We start from the raw sequence: 10,419 nt of genomic DNA on the forward strand, positions 1-10,419 counted from the left end.
TAAGAATTGAAGGTTTCAATTTTAATGAAAACACCAGCAATCAAACGCAAAGGTCAACACATTCTACATTTTCATAAAATGAAATCCACAATGTGCATAAGAAAAGTCTTAAAATACTGTTTTGTTATAAATATTCTTAGATTTTGTTCCTCCCAGCATCGAAAGCAGTGGGACACCAACTTTGTTTCTATGATTACAAAAGAAAAGAAAACATGCTTCTGCCAAAAAAAGGTGTATAACAAATTGGTCTTAGAAAATACAAGTTATCTGGATGTTATAACTGCCATGTTTTTCTTCAAGATAATGCTACTTATTATGCACCTTGAGCTATTCTATTTTTTGAGATAAAACTGCTTACTTTTTAAATTAAAAAGGGTGACTCACATGACAGAGGGAAAAAAATTCTGACATCAATACAAATAACTAAGAACTGTTAAATTTTTACCTATTTGGAAAAACATGTATACTACATTTATAAAACAGGAAAGAAACCCAAGCAGGAAAATCACTGCCATTTACTCAGCATTTGCATACTTGAAGGGATAATATGGTATCACAATAGATAAATATGATACCATGTATTTTCCAACTACGTTATGCAAAAATGTAGCCATTACAATTTGCATAATCAGAATTAAGTATCAAAGCAAGAAGGCCTATAACTGATCATGATATCTACTTATATAGCCTATAGTATCTGTCACTAGAATGAGACTTATGATAATATCCATTTTAGGATTATAGCATTTAATTAAAAGTCCCAATAAAATAACAGGAGACAGAAGAGAAGCATTTTTTTAAGTAACTGAAATGACTGCAGTTGTTTGTTTTTATTCCGCTCTCTCGTTAAAAAAAAAAAAAAAAAAATGAAGGAGTTTAGGGAAATAGCCCTTTTGTCTAAAAAGATGACAGCACTGATGTTATTTCTTAAGGTAAGTACTGTTTGGTAATACTCCCTTTTTTCAAAACATTTCGATTTTGCTGACAGTATACATTTGTACCCATATATTCCTTGGTCATAGTGAGGGAATCTTTCCGTATCCTCTGGTGGATTGAATTCTACCATTTCATTTTGACTTTGTTGCTTTTTAGCCTTGTGAGGAACCTACACTGATTTAGTAGCAAAATAATATTGAATTATCTTCCCTTCTACTTAGATTCATATATTTTGAGTACGACACTTTAAATTTACCTTTAAAGTTAAATTCTAAAAAAAATTAATTGTATATATATTTTCAAGTGTAAAATATGATGCTTTGATCTACATAGTGAAATAATTACTACAGACAAGTAAATTCACTTATCCTTCTCTTTACATTGTTATCTTTTTATTTTTCTGATAACAATACCTAAAGTCTACTCAGCAAATTTCCTGGATGAAATATTTTTAACTATAGCCTTCATGCTCCACATTAGATCTCTAGACTTATTCATTCTACATAATTGCAACTTTGATCTCTTTGACCAATATCCGTCTATTTCCCCCACCCCTGGTAACCACTATATATTCTCTGTTTCTATGTAGTCAGCTTTTTAAGATTTCATATATAAGTGAAATGCAACATTTGTTTTGTTTATTTCTGGCTCATTTCACTTAGCATAATGTCCTCTAGGTTCACCTATATTGTCACAAAGGCAGGGGTTCCTTCTTTATTAAGGCGGAATAATTTCCAAAGACATAAAAATGGCCACATGTAAACAAAAAGGTACTCAGCATCACTAATCATCAGAGAAATGCAAATCAAAACCACAATGAGATACCACCTCACACCTGTTAGGATGGTTATCAAAAAGACAAGAAATAATAAGTGTTGGAAAGGATGTGAAAAAAAATGGAACCCTCGTTGGTGGGCATGTAAGTGGTGCAGCCAGTATGGAAAACAGCATGGAGCCTCCTTCAAATATAAAAATAGAACTTCCATATAATCTAGCAATCCCATTTCTGGATATATTCCCAGAGGAAATGAAACCAGTACCTGGTAGAGTTATCTGTGCTTCCATTCTTGTTGCAGGAGCCAAGATATGGAAACAACATATGTATCCCTTGATGGATGAATGGGTAAAAAAATTGTGGTGTGTATAAATATATGAAATATATGTATAATATAGATACACAAATATTATATAATTATATATGTGTGATAAATATGTATTAAATTATATATATGTATATGTATATGTTTGTGTGTGTATATATATATATATATATATATATATATAGAGAGAGAGAGAGAGAGAGAGAGAGAAAGAGAAACAATATCTTGCTCTGTCACCCCAGGCTGGAGTACAGTGGCATGATCTGGGCTCACTGCAACCTCCACTTCCTGAGCTCAAGTTATCCTCCCGGAGTAGTTGGGACTATAGGCGCATGCCACCACACCAGCTAATTTTTTTTTTTTTTTTATGTAGAGTCAAGGGTCTCCTCATGTTGCCCAGGCTGTTCTCGAACTCCTAGCCTCAAGTGATCCTTCTGACTCATCCTCATAAAGTGTTGAGATTACAGGTATAAGCCTAACTTTAATATTATATATCCAGCCTAACTTTAATATTAAAGTTAAAAACTTGACTTTTTTCTACCCCTTCCTTTTTAAGACATGGGATAGCTCAAGTTTCTTTTTATAACCAGTAAGGAAAAATGCATTTTTGTACACTTCAATAATAATTGGAATTTCCCAGCAAGGCCTCTTATCCTATAGTGTCACCTTTCATACCTAGCACAGCATTGGAGGAACCGAGGTTATTATTTGTTTCTCAGACTCCATATTACAATGTTCTGCCTGCTTGAATAAAACTATTTCGTGATTATTTACCCACCTGTAGTTGTCATTGTAGATATAGTGTCTATGAATAGAAAGACATTATTCATTTCTTTTACTTTATTATAATCTCATACACACACCATCAGACTGCATAGGATTTTTAAAGACATTCAAAATGCTAATGATAGCTTTTATGAACAGAATTTTGAGTATATTAAATAGCTTGCAGTTTGCATACCACCAAAAAGCAAAGGAAAAAAAGTGTCATATTGGAAAAAGTATTTTTGTTTCTTTATTAATAATACTGGTTAGTTCTAATGTACATAAATGTCACCAAAGCCAGGAAAAGACAGGTTTTCTGGCCCAGAAAAAAATAACATTCATAATAAAACTTTCATACTCTAAAAGTAAAGTTTAAAAGATTTCCCAGAGATATGCCACAGCATATTGGCTTTCTTGAATCTCTCAGTTCCAAATAATAAAATTTGTTCCAAATTAATCTTTTTTTTTTTTTTTTTTTGAGATGGAGTTTCGCTCTTGTTACCCAGGCTGGAGTGCAATGGTGCGATCTCGGCTCACCGCAACCTCCGCCTCCTGGGTTCAGGCAATTCTCCTGCCTCAGCCTCCTGAGTAGCTGGGATTACAGGCACACGCCACCATGCCCAGCTAATTTTTTTTTGTAATTTTAGTAGAGACGGGGTTTCACCATGTTGACCAGGATGGTCTCGATCTCTTGACCTCGTGATCCACCCACCTCGGCCTCCCAAAGTGCTGGGATTACAGGCTTGAGCCACCGCGCCCGGCCTCCAAATTAATCTTAACGCATCAGAATTCCCTGATATTTCTTGATATATAAATGCATAAAGTTTCATCATACCTTTTTCTACCTGGAATTCAAAAGCCTTACTCCCCTCCCCCCCAAAAAAACTCATTAGATATAAAAAAGACATAATAGTAATTATCTTTACCGATAATTTTTTGTTAGAGTGTGCATCAGAATCTGATATCTGTGATTGTAGACTTAAAAACACTTGCCTTTTCTTTGAGATGAGTGGGTATTTGAAAATGTAGCATTAGCATTTTGTTTCTACTTCAGCTCCTTAAGGAAAATATTTAAGACGAGACAACATTTTTTTGTGGTAGAGATTATAATCACAAATGCACTTTTCACAATCTCATATAATATAAAAATTAAATGAAGAAAAAATTTGTTTTAATGTTGTCCAACCTATTTACCTTCCCCTCCTTTATATGTGTCTCTCCTTTAAACTCGTTGTTCAAAATTTGTTTTTGTTGTTGATAGACATTTTTCTTTAAGCATCACAAGTTGTTATTTAATGTCTTATAACACATTTTAAACTCTTGTGAAATGTAGAAAGCCTGTATCAAGTTTCTTTTTTAAATAAGTTAAAAAATTAAGGGAAATTTTTTTTGCACACTAGCTTCTGTTGTGCCTCCACTATCTATGTACTTCTGGTGCTGGGCAAAATAATCTCTGGCCCAGCACCTTCATGCCATGGTAGTTGAGTAGCACTGTAGACAAGAGCATTCATGGGAATCTTCTTACACTGGAACAGCTAGTAATAATTTATTCACCAGAGTGATTGAGAAACAAATGTACCCCACTAAGGACAAACTAAATCACTTTATGTGTTACCTCCCCTTACCTGAATCGTAAAATTCCCTGGAGTCATTTTAATATGAGGGGAAGTGCGACAAATGGAAATTCAGAGTAGCAATGATCTTAAACAATTGGAATTACATTATTGTCTTTTTTATTATTTCGTTTTCTAGATACTATATCAGGCATTATATCTACAATGACAACTACAGGTGGTAAATTGGTAACGGAATAGTTTTATTCAAGCAGGCAAAAACATCTTGATGTGGGGTTTAAGAAACAAATTATAATCCTTTTTAAAAGCTAAAAGTTACCAATGCCTTCTGTTAACTCCAAGTTTTACTCAACATAATAGACATTTACATAAGCTTGCACTGCTCTGGATTTGGATATTTCTTTGGTGGTATAGTATGAAAAATTTGCCAGAGCCTCGTTTTCAGTTTGTGTTATTCTGCTCATCCTCATTTTACATTTTCAATACTGATGGGCGAGTACTAGAACAACATCCTCTACCTCAGCTCTACTTGGATGTTGTTAGAATTATACATTTGTTGTCATATATCAAGCTGTTTTACCTTATTTTGTAGATAACTACCTTTTAACTTTGGAATAAACTGCCTAATAAATGGGGCCCATGGAGGCAGCCTTTCCTAGGTAGAGGGAAGCAAAGTACTATCAATAGTGAAAATATGTGAGCTTCAAACAATTGCATGATTGGATAACTAAGACATCGTAAGTTTTGAAAAACTTGTAATTTTAGTTTAAACGTTTATTTTGCATTAACATTGTGGCCACAATTTTTTTCTTCCTTGGAGATGGAGCCTCCCTCTGTCACCCAGGCTGGAGTGCAGTGACACGATCTTGACCTCACTGAAACCTTTGCCTCCCAGGTTCAAACAATTCTGCCTCAGTCTCCCAAGTAGCTGGGATTACAGGCATGCACCACCATGCCTGGCTAATTTTTGTATTTTTAATAAAGACAAGGGTTTCACCATGTTGGCCAGGCTAGTCTTGGACTCCTGACCTCAAGTGATCTGCCCACCTCAGCCTCTCTAATTACTCGGATTACAGGCATGAGCCACCACACCCGGCCCACAATGTTTTGTTTTTGTTGTTTGTTTTTTTCTAAATCAACCATAAAGTGTAAATATCTGTTCTTCTTTCTCCCATATGAGCACCATAGCTCCCAATCAAATTTAACAATGAGTGTAACTACACTGTAAGAGCAATAAGATTTGGGGAGCATTTGATTTTTAAAAAACAGAAATATTAGAAGGTATCCAAAACATTTTCCCTTCAAAGGAAAGTACTACTTTCCTAAGGCTTCATAATAAAGTATTCATTCTCTATTCTATCCACCTTCCCCAAATCAGCATTTTCTATCATGGCATTGGAGGCCAGCTTTTAACTCTTAAATTTGTAGCCAGGTTTGAAATAACATGAATCAAACATTTATTCGTGGGGCTTAATGTAAAGGTGTTAAATCAGAGTTTCAGAACTGAAATTCAGATTCAACATTTTAGAACTAGAAATGTTTGATTTTCATTTTCTAGCATATATGTTGTAGGGTATATTTTAAGCATGAATGTTCTCCTGATTGTGACATTTAAGGGTAAATTATGAAATAACAACACTGCTATTGGAAATATTTCCCATAAAATCTCTATGGCATCTATTTTTGTGTATTTCAAAGACTATAGTTGTTTCAACGTTATCATTAAGGATTCCTGGGCCTAAAATTTTCTAAGATGATCTGATTAGCATGAAAACACATGAAACATTCAATGAATCAGAATGCTTACACAGAATTATAGTAATTATGTTACTTCAGATCTAGTATCTTTGAGTGAATTATTTTACACTTGGCTGTTAAAACAAGATGAAAGGATATTTTCTGAGAAATTTGAGAGAAGACATTACAATTTAAAACATTTTAAATGACCTTTTGTTGTCTACATTTTCTGATTACAAAAGTGGTACACACTAATTCAGAAAATTTAACTTAAAACATAGGAGTGATATCTAAGGCAAAAAAAGAAAGAAAGTTCTCTGTCATTTCCACCCTAAATAACCACTCAAAACAGTATTTCAAACTCAGGCTACAAGAGGTTATTTGGAAGAAGCTTAAGCAGGGAAGTGTTTTAATTAAGGCTTTCTTGATGAGAGTATCTACAAAGCAACTGTAGCATGGGGACAAAAATGCTTCTTGAAAAAAATAAAATAAAAATTATTTTATATTCGGTTAACACATTAAAATATACTCTATTATTTGAGGAGTTATTACCTATGACAATGCTCTTCATATTGAATATATCAATTGATAATTTATTTAGCATAGCTGTCTCTTTAAGCATTAGCATTTTGCTTAAAACACCTAGAATAGCTCGTCCACTGCTGCCGCCTCCTTCTTCTGCCGCTCCTGGGGCTGCTTGTGTGCTCGTTTGGTGCGAACCTGGTACCTCTTTTGTGAAGCGGCAGCTGAGGAGACTCCGGCGCTCACTATGGCCGACGAAAAGCCCAAGGAAGGAGTCAAGACTGAGAACAACGACCATATTAATTTGAAAGTGGCGGGACAGGATGGTTCTGTGGTGCAGTTTAAGATTAAGAGGCATACACCACTTAGTAAACTAATGAAAGCCTATTGTGAACGACAGGGATTGTCAATGAGGCAGATCAGATTCCGATTTGACGGGCAACCAATCAATGAAACGGACACACCTGCACAGTTGGAAATGGAGGATGAAGATACAATTGATGTGTTCCAACAGCAGACGGGAGGTGTCTGCTGAAAAGGGAACCTGCTTCTTTACTTCAGAACTCTGTTCTTTAAAGACCAAGATTACATTCTCAATTAGAAAACTGCAATTTGGTTCCACCACATCCTGACTACTACAGTATAGTTTTCTCTATTCTTTCATTTTCCCCTTCCCCATTCCTTTATTGTACATAAAGTAACTGGTATATGTGCACAAGCATATTGCTTTTTTTTTTTTTAAACAGCCAATGATATGTTTTGATTGACATCAAGTGGAGACGGGATGGGGAAAAATACTGATTCTGTGAAAATACCCCCTTTCTCCATTAGTGGTATGTTCATTCAGCTCTTCTCTTTATATTCCAGTAAGTTATTTTGCTCTCACTGTTTTAACAAAAAACAACATAAAAATCCTTGCATACCTTGTTCGATTGGAGACTTTTAATGTTTTTCATTTATCATTGTAAAACCAAGGACAATTTTATAACTTTTTTGTACGTAGCTGTTACATGTAGGGCAATCTGTCTTTCAGTACGGATAAATTACTCTAAAACAAAAAAAAGAATCCTAGATAGTTTTCCCTTCAAGTCAAGCGTCTCGTTGTTTAAATAAACTTCTTGTTAAAAAACAACAACAAAAAAAAAAAACCCAAAAAAAAAAAAAAACACCTAGAATACACTTTGTTTCAGTGTAATTTTTAACATGATGTAGGAATTTTGCAAAGAAAATTTCCATCATAAATAACAGTAGAGTCTAGCAAAATGTCTAGATCTTGGGAATCATGGGAATCTATTAGAAGTTGATTTGAAGCCTGCTTCACCTTTTTCTGGCTTCATTTCTTTATTTACTGAATGATAATATTGTTATCTGCCATGGCAGCTTATAAGAGTGTTATAGGTAGCAAATAAATAATATATAGGGGACTGTTTTGAAATTATTTTAAGAAAATAATCCTGAATAACTATAGCCCTCCTTTTCATTTTAATTGCAATGTTGGTGATGTTAGGTTAGTTACCTGGAGCAAGCATTCTAATTGCTAATTTCGTTATGCAAATCTAAAAACTTAAAGCAAATGTCTTTGGAGTGTAATTACCCAGGAGACAAGAACTGGTATTTTTTCTCAACAAGCATACCAGCATAAGACATAAAATAAACACAAGATCACAGGGAGCCAGCAGACATTGGGTTGAGTTTATGTCTTGCCACTTAGTAAATATGACCTTAGGCAACACATTAGAGCCAGGTGCCTTGATTGCTTCGTATTAAAAATAGGGATAATAACACTTTTCCAAACTATCTCAAAGAAATAGTAGAAGGTGTAAATGAAGTAGTGTGTGAAAGCTCATTGTAATCTCTGAAGCCCAACCCCAATATAAGGTATTATAAATTAGTTACTGTAACCTCACTTGAATGTGAAGTAGCACTGGAAGTTAGAGAGGAGGAGATGGGGCGTTCTAAATAAAGGCAGTAAATAAATTCACTCAGTGTACAAACTTTCCCTTTTCTCCACAAAAACAATCAAACTCAAAGAAGCAGAGGAGAACAGTGGCTAGCAGAGGCTAGGGGAGTGGGAGATGATGGATAAATAAGATTTCTTTTCCCTTACATTGAGATATATTGCACATCATGGTGAATACAGTAAATATTAATGTATTGTACATATCAAAAGTGCTGAGAGTAAATTTCAAATGATCTCACCACAAAAAAATAACTATTTGAGGTGATGGATATATTAATTCACTTGATGTAATTATTCCACACGTATTCAGAAATTATAACACCAATCTCTACACAGTAAAAATAAAGTACTGGTGCACGTAACAATACGGATGTTGGGCAGAACAAAAGAAGAAGCCAGGCAAAAAAGACTATATACTGTATCATCACATTTTTGTAAGATTCAAAAGGAGGCAAAACCAAGACCTAGACAAAGGTACCAGAACAGCAGTTACCCTGGGAATGGGGGTTGGTTTGAGGGGATTGGGTCGCAGGTTGGAGTTGAGCAAGAAACCTGAGAAGAAACCTTCTGAGATGACAGAAATTTCCAAGGTCTTCATGGAAGCTGTGATAGCGTAGTGATATTTCTGCCAGGATGTCTCGTTGACTGCTCAAAATTTTAGATCTGAAACAGAGCTCTTCATTTCTCTTTTAAACATATTCCTTGTACTGTATCTCCCATATATGCAACAGCTATACCTCCACGAATTTTCTCAGCAAATTCTCCTTTTCTCCTTCTTTCCTTCAACACCAACTTCCACCTTCTACTTCTAAGACATAGCCTGAATGTGACCACTTCTCTCTGTGCCTCCTTACTACCCAAACCTTTGCCCAAACCACAGCATCTTCCTTAAAAGGCTGACCATTTCTACTGTAGATCTCCTCTTCACAAAGCAGACAGAATCATGTACATTTAAAAATTGCTTTTAGTAAACATTGAACAGAAAAAGAAAAAGAAATTCATGGAAATTATAATCATTCTATAATTACATTATACACTGAATGGCTATGTTCCCCCAAAATTCATATATTGAAATCCTAACCTACAGACTTATGGTATTAGAAGGTGGGACTTTTGAGAGAAAATTAGGCAATGAGGGTGGAACCCTCATGAATGGTGGGATTAGTGCCCTTGTAAAAAGGCCCCCAGCAAGCTTGCTCACTTTTTCTGCCATGTAAGTATGCAAGGAGAATCCCACTTTCTGCAACCTGGAAGAGCACTCTCACCAGAACTGACCGTGTTGGTGTCCAGATCTCAGATTTCCCAGCCTCTTGAACTTTAAGATATAAACGTTTGTTTTTTAAAATATCCAATTTATAGTATTTTGTTATAGAAGCCCAAGTTAAGACAAATAATCATCTATGTGCCTACCACCCAGATTAAGAAAAAGAACATTGCTTCTTATGTTTTTTCCTCTGATTCCATACTGTCCCTTCTGACTAAGGTAACTCACTAGCTTGATATTTGCGCTTATTGTCCACTTTCATTCATTATAGTTTCATTACATGTTTGTTGCTTAGGTTGCCTGTTTTTCTATTTTTTTCACATAGAATCATATACTATACATTCTTTTTGCTCTCCTGAAATTCATCCATGTTGTTGTGTGTAATTATAAATCATTCATTTCACTGCAGCAAAATACTTATATACAGTGTGAAAATATCACAAGGCACTTGTACATCCTACTGTTGATAGATGTTTGGGTCACAAATATTTTTTTTCTATTTTAAACAGCCCCCATTTTGTGTAAGAGGTTTTATAGAATGGGTTTTTTTAAACTGCACCA

At 34.8% G+C, this 10,419-nt stretch overlaps 1 pseudogene across 1 annotated transcript; it reads left to right on the top strand.

Moving 5' to 3' along the window:
* The first annotated feature begins 6,769 nt into the window (after positions 1-6,769).
* On the top strand, positions 6,770-7,762 carry LOC116531842 (annotated as a pseudogene). The gene has a single exon (XR_004260614.1). The product of XR_004260614.1 is annotated as a small ubiquitin-related modifier 2 pseudogene (transcript).
* The last annotated feature ends 2,657 nt before the right edge of the window (positions 7,763-10,419 follow it).

Source organism: Sapajus apella, unplaced genomic scaffold (genome assembly GCF_009761245.1).
Source record: "Sapajus apella isolate SASKATOON/1434 unplaced genomic scaffold, GSC_monkey_1.0 scaffold73, whole genome shotgun sequence".
Taxonomy (NCBI): Eukaryota; Metazoa; Chordata; class Mammalia; order Primates; family Cebidae; genus Sapajus; species Sapajus apella.